This window comes from Macaca fascicularis, chromosome 9, assembly GCF_037993035.2.
Source record: "Macaca fascicularis isolate 582-1 chromosome 9, T2T-MFA8v1.1".
NCBI lineage: Eukaryota > Metazoa > Chordata > Mammalia > Primates > Cercopithecidae > Macaca > Macaca fascicularis.
In genome coordinates, this window is record NC_088383.1 from 119326638 (window position 1) to 119342797 (window position 16160).

At 36.8% G+C, this 16160-nt stretch overlaps 1 protein-coding gene across 7 annotated transcripts in view; it reads left to right on the plus strand.

The window, feature by feature from the left end:
• Positions 1-16160, plus strand: part of MXI1 (MAX interactor 1, dimerization protein) — an 81128-nt gene that overhangs the window by 46920 nt on the left and 18048 nt on the right. The window contains exon 4 of one of the 7 annotated variants that reach the window (XR_012418200.1): positions 7631-7777. The exons of the other annotated variants lie outside the window; for them this stretch is intronic. The gene's annotated coding sequence lies outside the window, so the exon portion shown is untranslated. The remainder of the gene's footprint in view (positions 1-7630; positions 7778-16160) is intronic. 7 annotated transcript variants of the gene reach the window in all.

A 16160-nucleotide genomic window follows, 5' to 3' on the forward strand; every position in this document is an offset into this window, starting at 1 on the left:
TGTGTGTTCTAATGGCTTCACTGACCGGCTGTTGCCCCATCTCTCTCCCTCTTTTGGTGCCTCCCTATTCCCTGAGACACAGCTATATTGAAATTAGGCCAATTAATAACCCTACAGTGGCCACTAAGTGTTCAAGTGAAACGAAGAGTCACGTGTATTTCACTTTAAATTTAAAGCTAGAAATCGTTAAGCTTAGTGAGAAAGGTATGTCAAAAACCACGACAGACTGAAAGCTAGATCTCTTATGCCAAATAGCCAAGTTGTGAATGCAAAGGAAAAGTTCTTAAAGGGAATTAAAAGTGCTACTCTGGTGAACATCCAAATATGAAAGTGAAACAGCCTTATGGGTGATATGGAGAAACTTTTAGTAGTCTGGATAGAAACCAGCCAGAACATTCTCTTAAGCCAAAGCCTAATCCAGAGCAAGGCCCTAACTCTATTCAATTTTATGAAGGCTAAGAGGGGAGGAAGCTGCAGAAGAAAAGTTGGAAGCTAGCAGAGTTTGGTTCATGAGATTTAAGAAAAGAAGTCATCTCCATAACAAATGTACAAAGTGAAGCAGCAGGTGCTAAGGTGGAAGCTATAGCAAATTGAGAATATCTAGCTAGAATAATCAGTGAAGGTGGCAACAGGTTTTCAAAGTAGACGAAACCACCATCTATTGGAAGAAGATGTCATCTAGGACTTTCATAGCTACAGGCAGAAGTCATAGAGAAGAGAAGTCAATGCCTGGCTTCAAAGTTTCAAAGACTGGGCTGACTGTCTTAATAGGGGCTGATGGGCTAATGCAGCTGGTGACTTGAAGTTGAAGCCAGTACTCATTTACCATTCTGAAAATTCTAGGCCCTTAAGAACGAGGCCAGATCTCCTCTGCCTGTGCTCTGTAAATGGAACAATAAAGCCTGAATGACAGTACATCGTTTATAGCATAGTTTACTGTTTGAAGCCTACTGTTGAGACCTACTGCTCAGAAATTTTTGAGATGGAGTCTTTTTTTTTTTTTTTTTTTTTTTTTTTTTTTGAGACGGAGTCTTGCTCTGTCGCCCAGGCTGGAGTGCAGTGGCCGCATCTCAGCTCACTGCAAGCTCCGCCTCCCGGGTCTACGCCATTCTCCTGCCTCAGCCTCCCGAGTAGCTGGGACTACAGGCGCCCGCCACCTCACCCGGCTAGTTTTTTGTATTTTTTAGTAGAGACGGGGTTTCACCGGGTTAGCCAGGCTGGTCTCGATCTCCTGACCTTGTGATCCGCCCGTCTCGGCCTCCCAAAGTGCTGGGATTACAGGCTTGAGCCACCGCGCCCGGCCTGCTCAGAAATTTTTTAAAAAAAAATTATTGCTCATTGACAATACACCTGGTTACCCAAGAGCTCTGATGGAGATGTACAAGGATATTAATGCTGTTTTCATGTATGCTAACACAGCATCCATTCTGCAGTCCATTGGACCAAGGTATGATTTCAACTTTCAAGTCTTTATTATTTCAGAAATACATTTCATAAGGCTGTATTTCCCATAGATAGTGAATCTTCTGATGGATTGGGCAAAGTAAGATGAAAATAATTACATGTACAATAGCATCCAAAAGAATAAAATACCTAGGAATAAATGTAACCAAGAAGATGAAAGCTTTGTACACTGAAAACTATTAATACAAAATACTTTTGAAATAAATTAAGGAAGACCTAAATAGATGAAAAGATATCCTGTGCTCATGGATTGGAAGACTTAATATTTTAAGATGGCTATACTCTCCAAATTGATCTACACATTCAGTGCAAGCCCTATGAAAGTTCCAGCTTCCTTTGTTTTTTTTTTGCAGAAATTGACAAGCTGGTCCTATAATTCATGTGAAAATATAAGGTACCCAGAATAACCAAAACAATCTTGAAACGAATAAAGTTGAAGAGCTTGCATTTCCTGATTTCAAATCTCACTATAAAACTACAGCAATCAAGGCAGTATGGAACTGACCAAAGAATAGACTTACTGATTAGTGGAATAGAGTTGAGCGTGTAGAAAGAATTTCTGACATTTATGGTCAACTAATTTTTAACAAGGATCACAAGACAATGTAATGTCTTTTCAACAAATAGAGCTGACACAACTGGATACCTACATACAAAATAATGAGGTTAGATCCCTACCTCATACCATACACAAAACTCAAAATGGGTCATAGACCTGAATTTAAGAGCTAATAAAATTCTTAGAATAAAACATAAGTGTAAATCTTTGTGGCCAGGCACGGTGGCTCAAGCCTGTAATCCCAGCACTTTGGGAGGCCGAGACGGGCAGATCACGAGGTCAGGAGATCGAGACCATCCTGGCTAACACGGTTAAACCCTGTCTCTACTAAAAAATACAAAAAAAAAAAAAAAAAAAAACTAGCCGGATGAGGTGGTGGGCGCCTGTAATCCCAGCTACTAGGGAGGCTGAGGCAGGAGAATGGTGTAAACCCAGGAGGTGGAGCTTGCAGTGAGCTGAGATCCGGCCACTGCGCTCCAGCCTGGGCGACAGAGCGAGACTCCGTCTCAAAAAAAAAAAAAAAAAAAAAAGGGTAAATCTTTGTGATGTTGCATTAGGCAATGGTTTCTTACGTATGACACCAAAAACACAACCAACAACAACAAAAAGATACATTAGAATTTATCAAAGTGAGCCACGCACGGTGGCTCGTGCCTGTAATCCCAGCACTTTGTGAAGCTAAGGTGGGCAGATCACCTGAGGACGGGAGTTCAAGACCAGCCTGACTAATATGGAGAAACCCCGTCGCTACTAAAAATGCAAAATTAGCCAGGCGTGGTGGCACATGCCTGTAATCTCAGCTACTCGGGAGGCTGAGGCAGGAGAATCACTTGAACCTGGGCAGCAGAGGTTGCAGCAGAACCTGAGCTGACATTGTGCCACTGCACTCCAACCTGGGCAAAGAGTGAGACTCCGTCTCAAAAAAAAAAAAAAAGAAATGGCTAATATACATGTGAAATCCTTAGTATTAGTAGACATTAGGGAAATGTGAATCAAAACTATACGATACCACTTCACAATTACTAAGAGCAACCCATCTAGGGTTGCTCACCAACTTTGTAGTCATCCATTCATCATACCAGTTACCACTGATCGGAGAAAGGTCTTGAAAAGTCCATTGAGTTTGCAGTTTGGCACTTAAAAAAACTGATAATCTCATCATCAGCTGATGGCACTGCACAGATGGCTCAACACTTTGGAATTACTTAAGACATGTAATTAACCACAGGTAAGTTTTCAATATATTATGTGGTGCCAGTATGTAATGTGGTATGAGTATTTAATAATGGAGAAAGATTAGGCTCAATTTAGCATATAAAAAGAATATACCTTTCTTTTAGCTGGAACTACCATCTTCCAGTAATTTACCAAAATAACAAACATAAAGGGAAAGAGGAGAGACTCCTGATATATGTTCTCTGGGTTTTTTAGAAAACATGGAATTGTTCCTTTGGCCACAGACATGCGATTCTGCAAGAAAGATGATATTGTAGACCTCAAAGGAATGGGTACTGTTGAGAAAAAAGTCCACAAATGTTACCATGGCAAAACTGGAAGACTGCGAGCATGATATTAGCATTGTTGTACACAAACAAGTTAAGGGCAAGTTATTTATTTATTTATTTTTTGAGATGGAGTCTCGCTCTGTTGCCCTGGCTGGAATGCAGTGGTGCAATCTTGGCTCACTGCAACCTTTGCCTCCCAGGTGGTCCAAGTGATTCTCCTACCTCAGCCTCCCAAGTAGCTGGGATTACAGGCACCCACCGCCACACCTGGTAGTTTTTGTATTTTTAGTAGAGATGGGGTTTTGCCATGTAGGCCAAACTGGTCTCGAACTCCTGACCTGAAGTGATCCACCTGCCTTGGCGTCCCAAAGTGCTGAGATTACAGGCATGAGCTACTGCGAAGGGCAAGATTCTTGCCAAGAGAATTAACGTGTATTGAGCATATTTTTTAAGCACTTTAAGAACTGAGGTAGCTTCCTGAAATGCATGAAGGAAAACAGAAAAAGAAGCCAAAGAGAAAGGTTTCTGGGTTCAGCTGAAGCACCAGACTGCTCCATCCAGAGAAGCGTACTTTATAAGAACCAGTGGAAAGATGCCTGAACTGCTGGAACCTATTCCTTGTGAATTCATGGCATAATAGGTGTTTAAAAAACAAACAAGCAAACAAAAACCCTCTGGACTGGAAAAAAAATGGGGGGGTGGTATAGGTTTCAAGGATTTCTAAATAACAGTGAAATCTAACAAAATTAAGACCAGATATTGAAAGAATTTACTAGTTTTATAAATTTCATTTAAGATGTAATGGAATATAACTTGATTATATTTGTTATAACAACAAAATTAAAGGAGTATAGTTGTGGAGGAAAGGAGAAGCAACATTGTCCAGTGATCAGGAAGTAGCTACTGATCCAGTTTTCTGGATTTTATTTCTGGCAGATAAAAATGGTGGTTACTTCCCATTTTTAACCTAAAGGTAGAAAACTGACACCCATACTTTTAATTATTGCAAAAGTCCTGAAGAAGATAATTGTATTCTTTGCACTTTTTTAGACAGTAGGAGTCCAATTGCAGGGCTTAATTATAGAGGGTTACTGTAGAACACTTAAAAAGTGACTATGTCTTGGAAAGTAGGGATCCCTCATTTAATTGAATTTTCTTATGAAACTCCAAGTAGGGGACATTCATTTACTTGAATTTTCTTAGGAACCAGATAAATATGTAAATTAACATCAAACAGTATGAAGAATAGGATCATTTGTCAGACAGACATATAATTCATGTATTTCTTTTTGTATGCAAGTAAATGAATATTTTAACTGTAATTTCTATAGGGATAGGAATACTGAAAACTGTAGACCAACTAAAAATAGTTGTCAGAGGGCAGAGATAGGCACCTGTTAGAGTTATAATTGAATGCTATATGAGATAAAGATGAAGTAATATGCAGCTTTTAGAGATAAAATAGAGGAAATGTAGCCAGGATAAAATTACACATCTAAAATGCAGTCTGTACAATGAAGTCGTGGCAGTTGTGTCTAGATAGATTCACAGTTTCTATACTGACCTTTGTTAGAAATAGTTCATTAAGACTAAGTTTTCTTCTCCCTGACCTAGGTTACATATACAACAAGGTGACAGAGGCTCATTCAGAGACAAAGACTGAATTGTAGGAACCAAGTGTTCTTAGTATTTCAGCTATCCAATTATTAAAGTTTAAAGCAATTCTACAACTGATGTGTGGGAAGAAATAAGATCATGAGATCTTAAAAAATAATCAGAAGTATTATAACTTGAAATTCAGCTTCTAAAATTATGTATAGAAATAAATAAGTCAGACCTTGAATTATTGACATGGTATATTATAGCGAAGTTGAGGTAGCTTTTTGTGCAAGTGATTGCAGAGTACCTAACTTAAGCTGTAACTTGTTTAGGAAAACAATTCTTCTCAAACTATGAATTTGTAATTTAAAAAAACAACAGAAAGAGTTTAATTAATAGATTTTCTTGAGATATTTTAGATGATGCAATATAAATTTATTTTATATGCAGCTTTGAGGAATGTGTTTGATTCATAAACTGACTATACCTTTAGTACTGATGCTTGTAATAATTACACAGGAGAATCCTACTAGACTTTAAGGCAGTATGTTATTTTGCCAGATTCTTTTGCTGCATATTGTAAAGGAATTTGTCCATTGTAAATGCTTTGATAAATATTGAAAGTTGAATAGTAAGCACAATTCAAATAGTTTTCCTTAGACTAGAATCTTCTTCATTTAAAGATAATTTCTATTCTGGTACAAATTTTGGCAATTAAAGCATGCCAAGAGGAAAATCAGTAAGAAATCTTGTCTTTTTATTAGATGGGAGACTTTGTTAGTATCTTGCATTTATATTCTAAAAATGAAGAGATTCGGATTTTTTGATATATTTTAGCTGTTTTGAGGAAGAGGGTAATTCTTTTCTGCTTGCTTATCTTTTTCTTTTTTCTTTTTTCTTTTTTTTTTTTTTTGAGACAGAGTCTTGCTCTGTTGCCCAGGCTGGAGTGCAGTGGCCGGATCTCAGCTCATTGCAAGCTCCGCCTCCCGGGTTTATGCCATTCTCCTGCCTCAGCCTCCTGAGTAGCTGGGACTACAGGCGCCCCACCACGCCCGGCTAGTTTTTTGTATTTTTTTAGTAGAGACGGGGTTTCATTGTGTTAGCCAGGATGGTCTCGATCTCCTGACCTCGTGATCTGCCTGTCTCGGCCTCCCAAAGTGCTGGGATTACAGACTTGAGCCACTGCGCCCGGCTTGCTTATCTTTTTCTATTTATTCTAGTAAATAATGTCAATCCCATGACAGTGAAAGTCCTGAGTTACTAGTGAAAAACTTTAGGTCTAAACTAGGATTCAATAATGACAACAGAATTTCCTAATCTGATTACTAGCTAACCAGTTCTTTAAGGCAAATTTGTTTGGAAAATAATTAATCAGCACTATGACAAACACATGACATATTGCTTATACTCACATCTTCTAAATCAAGAAAAGTTGGAACTTAACTCATAAGTAAATGACTTCCTTGTTTTGTTGTTATTTTGGGAAACGCCAATGGAGAAAGACAGTTTTTAATACTAAACATGATTTTGGAGCCAAATTGTCAAAAATGATACTCAGAATCCAACACAGATGACCCTTGAGAGATATGTAATGCATTGACTTGAGTGTCATACCAGAAGTCAGAAGACATAATTTTTCCATCCATCTCTACTGCTGATAGATTGTGAATGTTGTATAAGTTATACAACTTCTTGGGGTCTTGCTTTTCTTGGCTATTAAAGGAGGAGCTCTAGATAATCTTTGAAATCCCTGCTTACATGTAAAGTTTTGTACAGTTTTGTGAATTTTTGAGTTCAGTTATTATTGGCATATTAGAAACTTAGTTGTTACTCTACTGTTTCTGAAGCATTTTCCTTGATACAGGTGTGTGTGTGTGTGTATATATATATATAAATATATATATATATATATTATATATTATATTATATATATATATTATATTATATATATATATACACACACACACATACATACATATACACATATATATGACACTTAAGACACACATACACACGAAATGAAAGACCAGCAGGAAAAATCAGCTTAGAATCTTACTTCATTTAAAATTTGGTACTTTGTAAATATCTAAAGATTATTATAATACATGGTACTGTAGCTATAATAAGGTTTTAATTTATAATGAAGTACTTTGATAAGTAGTAAATATATAAGACTAGAATTTGCCCTAAGAAACATATATTTGTGTGTATATTACAAACACATTCCTCAAAGCTGTGTGTACACATATACACACTCATATGGATAGATACGGATACAAATTCTGAAGTTTAAATGCTCAGGAACATTCAGGACCCTGTCCCTTTTGGAAAACTGCTTACCACTGACTTCTAAGGACATGTAGTTAATCTGGTAAACATTATTGTGCTATAACTTCTGGCCACTTTTTTTTTTTTTTGTATTGTCTGATAAGTTTGTATTTGCTCAGGCTCCAGAAATCTGATTTTGTGGTTGTAACTGTATTATATTATTGTATCTCATCAGTCACTTTAATAGGCTCCAGTGATCACTGGATGGAGTGAGCCATATACCAGGAGGAAAAAGCACACTGCTCTTACACAAAACAAGGAGCTCAGCTTAGCTCATCTAAAATATTTGTCTATAAACAATCTGAAGAGAAAGTAGCTGCAGGTCAGTATGTTGGAATCTTTCTTCCTAACCATTTAGACAATAAAAGTAGCTTTTAAGTAATGTCCTCACTGCTTTGATAATCTGCCAAGCACCATTCCTAATTCTAGGACATGTCTGCTGTTTATGTTTTGCTTGCAGAGTTTCTAAGCGTTGGAAATCAGAGCTGTGCTGACTGAGTCCACTAGATAGTTACGCTGTGTTTTAATTGCAGCCTTTATGGATTGGCTATTTTCACTTCTCATTGTCCCCTTATAGCATTTATCATAATGACTATTCAAACCATTTTTTTTTTTTTACCCCTCCAAGAGAGTGTGAGGCAAAAGCCAAAGCTCTAGGGGTCATCAAATTATATTGTAGTTTACAGACAGGACCTTAGTTCCTCTAAAATTATGTGATAGAGATGAATATCTTTTAAGATTTCTTCGAGACTAAAAATTTCTGCTATTTGAAGTACCCAATCCCACTTTTTACTCTTAGATCTAGTTTTTGATCCAACGGCTAGGACCCGTATCTCCCATCTCCTAGTCTAAAGGTATTTCCAGTATCCTGTTGTGACTCTTCATTTCTCCCTTTGCTGAAAATATGGATGCCTGGTCTGAGCTTTTTCATCTTCTCCTATATTTTCTACCTTTATAACTTCAGCTCAGATTGACTATATACTTCCCCTGCTTTTTGAACTTCTACTCATGCACAGATAGGCGTGAACAAGAATAACAAAAGAGTTTATAATAACAAAAGAATTAGAAGTAACATGAATTTCTCCTAACAGGGGAATGACTAAATAAATGATGATACATCCATACCATGTAGCAAGTAAAAAGAATGATGTAGATGTGTATATGTGTATGTGGAGAGATTGCCAAGTCATATTAAATGAAAATAAGCAAATTGCAAAATAGCATTTCAATATGATCTCATTTATGTTAAAAAATAACAAAGCAAAATCACATGTAGTTGGCTCTTGTATCTGTGAACTCCACATCCATGGATTCAAATGACTATGGATTGAAAGTATTTGGGGGAAAAATTGCATCTATGCTAAACATATACAGACTTTTTCCCCTTATCCTTATTCCCTAAACAATACAACAACTATTTACATGGTATTCACATTGTAGTAACTATTATAAGTAATCTAGAGATGATTTAAGGTATAGAGGAGGATATACATAGGTTATATGCAAATATTACACCATTTTATATCAGGGACTTCAGCATTGGGGATTTTGGTATCCCCCATTGATACTGTGGGATGATTATATTTCTATATGTACATGTATGTGTATATAAACGCATAGGAAAAGGCACACCTCAAAAGAGATGTCAAACGGATACACTTTTGTTACTTCTGGGGAAAGGAGTGAGATTTAAGGGGAAATGATCATGTTGATTTTATTGTCATAGTTTCTGTAGTAAGAGTGCATTAATTTGTGAACTTAAAGATTTTTTTTGAACCACTTAGTTTACAGTACTTTAAAGTAAGATTTTAAAAAAGGCAATAGGTGTATTCTGTTCATACATTTCCACAGACAATAAAGGTGGGAGAGACCTTAGAAGATCATCTAGTAGAGTATTGAAAATCTAAGTCCCTTTAAGTAATATGCTCTGCCAGTCTGGTTAATGACAAAGTCAGGATGAGAAACTAGGTTTTCTGATTCGCAGACCAGAGTTTTTTACACTACCTTCAAGGTGCACAGCTAAGATACATAATTTTTCACAAAGTGTTTCCTGATTATCCAAACTGATCTCTCTAAATTCCTATCTCAGATTCACTGTTTGTATCACTTGTATGAATTTTAACCCATACTACTTTATAGTGTTATTTCCTCCCTTTCTAGATCATTTATATTCTTGCTAGAGCATGTATATTCCATGAGGGCAGAAACTGTAACTTGCTTGTCTTTGTATCTGACACAGTGCCTTACACTTAATACTTAAGGTGAATTAGTAAGGAACATTTCTGTAGCAGGCTCTGCACCTTTCGTTAGATTAAGAGAAAAAAGTTGACTGCCAAGTCAAATAAATAGCTGAATTTTTTTGTTTGTCTGTTTTTGTTTTCGCTGGTAAAACCTGCCATGTCAAGATAGAAAATATTTTAGGAAGGCACATACTGAGATATTTGCTACTCTGCAAATATATTCCCTTTCCAAGGAAAATAGTTTTGTTCTCCACTCCTGCTTCAAAGAGAACAGTTTGTCCCCATAGAATATTCTAGGTAATATGACCCACTTAGGAAATATGTGGTGATTGTGCTTCATAATGGGACCTCTTTGCTAAAGTCGTACCATGAGAAAATGCCTCTTGAGTGCAATGGTTTTACAGATGAAAGTACTTTTTTTTCTGTATTTGAATTGGTGCAGCAGACCAAGAAACTCCATTGTAACTTGAAGTTTACTGTAATTAGCATAGAAGCTGTGACAGATCTTTTTTGTTATGAAAACATTCCTCAGAATTTTGGGAATTTATACAAATATCTGGCCCTTGAGGTGTTGTTACCCTGTTCTGTCTAAATAGCTCTATAATTTGATATAGCATCTTAGATTTCAGCTTGCTTTTTGAGATAAACTCTTTTCTACGATTTTCATCTGCAGTTGTGTTAATCCTATTTTCCTTCTGTTTTTTTGTTTCTTCTCACAACTATTTTATTTGACATCATTTAAGGCCTGTAGAATTATTTACAGAAATACAATCTTTCATGGAAGTTTCCATGATCTGCTGGAACACTGACCTTGGACAGAACCTTAGGAAGACCTATTCCTTTTTGGAAAGCTAATGTCTCTCTTAGTTTAGAATTAATAGCTTTAGGAAAATATGTTAGGATGTGCTAAATTTCCATACATGCTGCTAGCTACAGAGATTATTATTGAAATGGCCAATGGGTTCATCTGGAGCCACTTTTCTGTTGCCACAATTTAAAAGCGTGTATGAGAGAGATACATAATGCACATCTTTTTTTCCACAAAGGTATATGAGTTACATATATGTGAGTTCTGAGTTTGATTCATTTGAAGGCTGTGAAGCAATTAAAGTAGAGATAAGAGGTTATTAAAAATAAAGTAATTTGGCTGGGCGTCGTGGCTCACACCTGTAATCCCTGCACTTTGGGAGGCTGAGGCAGGCAGATCACGAGGCTAGGAGGTTGAGACCATCCTGGCTAACACGATGAAACCCCGTCTCTACTAAAAATATAAAAAAATTAGCCGGGCATGATGGCGGGCGCCTGTAATCCCAGCTACTCAGGAGGCTGAGGCCGGACAATGGTGTGAACCTGGGAGGCAGAGTTTGCAGTGAGCCGAGATTGCACCACTGCACTCCAGCATGGGCAACAGAGCGAGACTCCGTCTCAAAAAAAAAAAAAAAGAAAAAGTAATTTATAACTATTTTAGTGAGTTTCAAATATCATATACCAAAACTTGTTCCTGCTGTATTGGGCATTTTATTAGAAAATTTGAAAATAGTTTTGTTTAGCACATTCTGATTTGCTGTGCTTAGAAGGAAATATATTAGTGATTTATTTATTTATTTATTTATTTTTTGATATGGAGTCTCGCTGTGTCACCAGTCTGGAGTGCAATGGCGTGATCTTGGCTCACTGCAACCTCTGCCTCCTAGGTTTAAATTATTCTCTTTCCTCAGCCTCCTGAGTAGCTTGGATTACAGGCACCCGCCACCACGCCCAGCTAATTTTTATATTTTTAGTAGAGACAGGGTTTCACCATGTTGGCCAGGCTAGTCTCAAACTCCTGACCTCGTGATCCCCCCGCCTCAGCCTCCCAAAGTGCTAGGATGAGCCACCACACCCGTCCTAGTAATTAATTTTTAAATATTCTCGAGATCATAAAATTTTAAATTTCATCCAGATAAAGATTTCTTATGTAGATTAATTTACTCAGGCAAATTCCTGTTAACTTTATTATTTTTTAGATTTTAACTGGGTTTATAATTTGCCATAATAAAATTCCATTCATTTAAAATTGTAGTCAACAATGTTTAGTAATAGTTGAATGGAATAGAAAACAATTGATTTTTAAACATTAGCTTGAGGCTACTGCTGTTTAGTGCTTTATGTTAAAAATTTTGTTTTTTGAAATGGTGGTCCTTGATGGAGAAATGTTTTCTAGAAATGGTATAGAGAACTGTATTCTACTTCTATTTAGGATTTTTTAGTTCGGATATGGAAAAGCTGGAGCTCAAACATATTGTTTGAGTTTGTCACCTTCGATTTGCAAAATGGACACATCTTTCTTGGCAGGTGAAGATTTTGGTAGAGCTCTTGAGTATGGCGGAGTTAGATGCTAGTACAGGCCCAACAGTGGTTAGGAATAAATAATAGTTAAAAATTGTTTATCTTTTAACAACAGTTTTACTGTTTTCAATAAAGTACAATTTGGCTCCTCTCTCTGACTCTCTTCCCTTCCTCACCCTTTGCACTTTTAGATGAGAGAACAAAGAAATATGTTAAAAATTTAGATTTAGGGTTTGTTTCAAACTTCCTTGATTACTTGATCTTGAAAATTTAGGATTTATTTTGAACTTCCTTTGATTATCAATCTAGGGTGACTTACAAGTAATGGGTAATTATGCTGATGTCTCTTGACAGTCTTACATACCCCAAGATGATGTTTTCTGATTTGAAATTTTTGGTGGAAATGGGAGTTCTTTTGAAGTGGTATAGATCCTAACACTGACAGAGGACTTCTAAAGATAATTACAAATCAACTGACAAGCACGTATTAGGCATTGACCGTGTGCTAGGTAATGGGGATAGGATAAAAGAAGTAGAAGTCCTAAGCCCTGCTCTGGAGACTTATAGTCTAGGTAGAAGACAAAAGATATTATAAGCTTCTATAAGCAGCATATAATTAAGTGCTAAGTTGTGTGTGTTTGAGATGGGAGTTGAGGTAAACTCATAGCAGGGGTTATCCCAGGCTGAAGCTAATATGAACACCTTAGACACGAGTGGTTATTCCTCTGCATGGTTCTGTCTTGGAGTTTGCCATAATTGGTTTTTATCATGTTTTCAGTATGTTTAAAAGGGCTTTCAGGAGAAATACTACATCTGAGTCATTTTTGCTCTTTTAATCATTATAGTTGTCGCCTACTCTGGGGTGAAAGTGAGCTTGCAGCTTTTCAGCATGGATAAGATAGATACAGGCCTGAGAGTACATTTGGAGAATGTGATACAACCTTCTTATTAATTTATAGTTGCTTTCCTGGTATGTCTCTGATGACAGCTAAAATACAGTGTCATTTTTAATGGCTGTGTTTTCTATGAAGGAGTGTCTACAATGGTTCTCCCTCTTTTTGTGGTGGCAATGTTGGTGAATGCCCAAATGTCTTGTGAAAACAACCAAAAGCCTCAACGGAACAGATCAATCTATCATTACCTCTAAGTAAATAAGGATAACTGAACATCTGATTCCTTAGCCCTCCATAATTTTCTTTTTTCTTTTTTCTTTTTTTTTTTTTTTTTGAGATAGAGTCTCGCTCTGTCGCCCAGGCTGGAGTGCAGTGGTGCAATCTTGGCTCACTGCAAGCTCCGCCTCCCGGGTTGATGCCATTCTCCTGCCTCAGCCTCCCAAGTAGCTGGGACTACAGGTGCCTGCCACCACGCCCGGCTAATTTTTTTGTATTTTTAGTAGAGACGGGGTTTCACTGTGTTAGCCTGGATGGTCTCGATCTCCTGACCTCGTGATCTGCCAGCCTTAGCCTCCCAAAGTGCTGGGATTACAGGTGTGAGCCACCACGCCCAACCAGCCCTCCATAATTTCTTAGAGGTCATTCTGTTTTGGAGTACTATTGAAGATGCCAACTTTATTCTAGTAGGCCCTATATGATGAAGAGCCTAGTAACTTTTGAGATCATGTATTTCACCTTGTACATTATATTTTATCTGAGTGCTTCTCATCCTTTAATAGAGAAGCCCAAGCAAGATGTTTGCATGGGAAATCCTGTGCCTTTTTAAACTTTCTGCCTGCTTTAGTGCATCAACCCGTGATTATTGATTTTTAAAAATTTTAACCCATAACCTATCTCTTGTAAGCTTCCCTAAAAACTGAGGTTAATAGGGGATTTTATGCCATTACAGAAAAATCTATGTTTCATAGAATGCATTATTTTCTGATACTTTTATCCTGAAGTAACTAGAGCAAAGCCGTCCCTTTAAAATCTAAAATTAAATGAGAAAGATACAGGTTTTCTAACGTTGAAGTGTAATGGCTGAATTAAGATAAGGGAGAAACCCAGAAATTAGGAAAAGGTACACTTAGATTTCTTCTTCAAAAATCATAATGACTAAAATGAGGGTGTCTATTCCCTTTGAATCTTAAAAGAGGAATTCTCAAATTAAAAAAAGTCTTAATACAATGTGTGGTAACTATCTTACTACCCTAATAAAAATAGAAATAAAATCAAACCAAGTTTAGATCAGTTCTTTGATTAAATATTGCTATTGGGCTTTAGTAAGGAGATGTTAGGCATATGTTTCTGTAATATATTGGTTACTGTCATGGAGGACAGCCATCATAGTTTTTTCTGAGCCATCTGTTGGTGTCATTGTCAATAGTGAACTCTTTGGCATTTGGACCATTGATGCAACCAAATATGTCATTTTTCTTTAGAATTGTTATGTTTGTAGGGTTTTTCTATCTTGATTCACTTTATTCCAGCCTGATTCACAATTACTCTTTTACAGAACAGCTTGTATTCGACAAAGCTGTGAAAAAAATCACTCTTTTCTAAATAAGGTTCTTTTTTTTGATTAGAAATTCCATCTTTGCAGTTAAAACATTTGTAAACATAACACAATTTAGATAGAGCTGATTGACTTTTCAAGACTGCTGTTTTTATAATGGAAAATGATTTTTCTTAAAGAAGCAATTTGGTGATATGGGCCCTTAGGACTTCCTTGAAAACAGTTGGAATTTACTGTTAGCATATATTGGGTCAGATGAATGAGGGAACATGGGTTTGCTGGTTTGCAATGTTCAAGAAATATTGATATTTTAGAAGAAAATACAGAATATATGTTGGGTCTTATTTTCTACCATGTCCAAGTATCCTTCATATGCCTTTTGTTCTGTGAGATAACAGTTGTTGGTGATCCTGAAAGATGTTTTAGAACTTTCATCCTGCAATATCTGAAAGGAAATGTAGCCAAGATTGGAAAATGTAACCTCCATACTCTACTGGCTTCTTTAGTTGGAGTAATAGTCAATATGTTCTTGCTATTGGAATATACTTAGGCAAGAGAGCCACACAACCTGCCTGATGAACAACTAAATTATTGATTGGCAATAATTGAAACATGTTCCCCTCCGCCTGGCTCTTCCTTCTTTTCTCAAATCCCTGGAACTGTATAGATTTTTCAGGGCTGTTCTCCTGAGCTATTGATGAAATGAAAATAATAGCACTTGTGTAGCAGTCCTTAGAAAATTGTAATGGTATTGAGCTGAGGCTGGAATCATATAAAATAAATACTAGAGCTCTGATTCCTGTCTCATTTAATCTTTTCCTGGGCTTTTCTAGAGGAGAGTCAAACTAAGATTTAGACAAATATAAATAGAAGCAAGTCACACAGTGTAATGTTGCAACCCAGATATAACTTGAACCCAGTCTTTTACTTGATAAAGAGGAGATAATTGTAATTGGTGTTAATCTATCAAACCATCTTTCCCTTTTCAGAAGGGTTTTAAAAAATAAAGTAGTTCTTAGGGTTCACTTTCTATCTGCCTAAAAGTGCTAATCTGTAAGTGCCCTACTATAACACTGAGAAAATTTCTGCCTTATCAGAGGAGAGCATGCCCAGGATTGGTGCCAGGTGTTGTGTTATGCTAGGCTGCCTCCAAAAGTTACTCTCAAAAACTACTCTTCAGTTGGGCCCTTTGTGGTCAGGAAAAAAAAAAAAAAGTGATACAGTATAATGAAAGAGAGCTCAGAACAATTAAGTAATTTAGAAATAAAAAGACATACCAAAACATCGATTCTCTATTATTATCGGGGACTATGGCATATTTTAAATTCTGTGAATTTTATTTTTCCAGAGGTTGCAAATGGCCTGTAAATGCCTCAGTTGTTAACGACGACAACACCACCACATACACATACACATACACATTGGCCAACAGTTCACTTTGTTACCCTTTTTCTACCGCAGATTTTATGTCCTCCTCACCAAAAAACAAACTGCATTTTGATTTTGGGAAAATTGTTCTAAAATGGGACTTTAAAAATAATTCCTGGCTGGCTTAACTGGATTGGCAGATGTCCAGCAATGCCAAATCATTTGCCATCTGCCAGTAGTAAGCATGGTTACCACTTTTAATCGTTTAACTCTCTATTTCAGGTTACTCATATTCAGTACAAATTATGAATATTCGCCTTC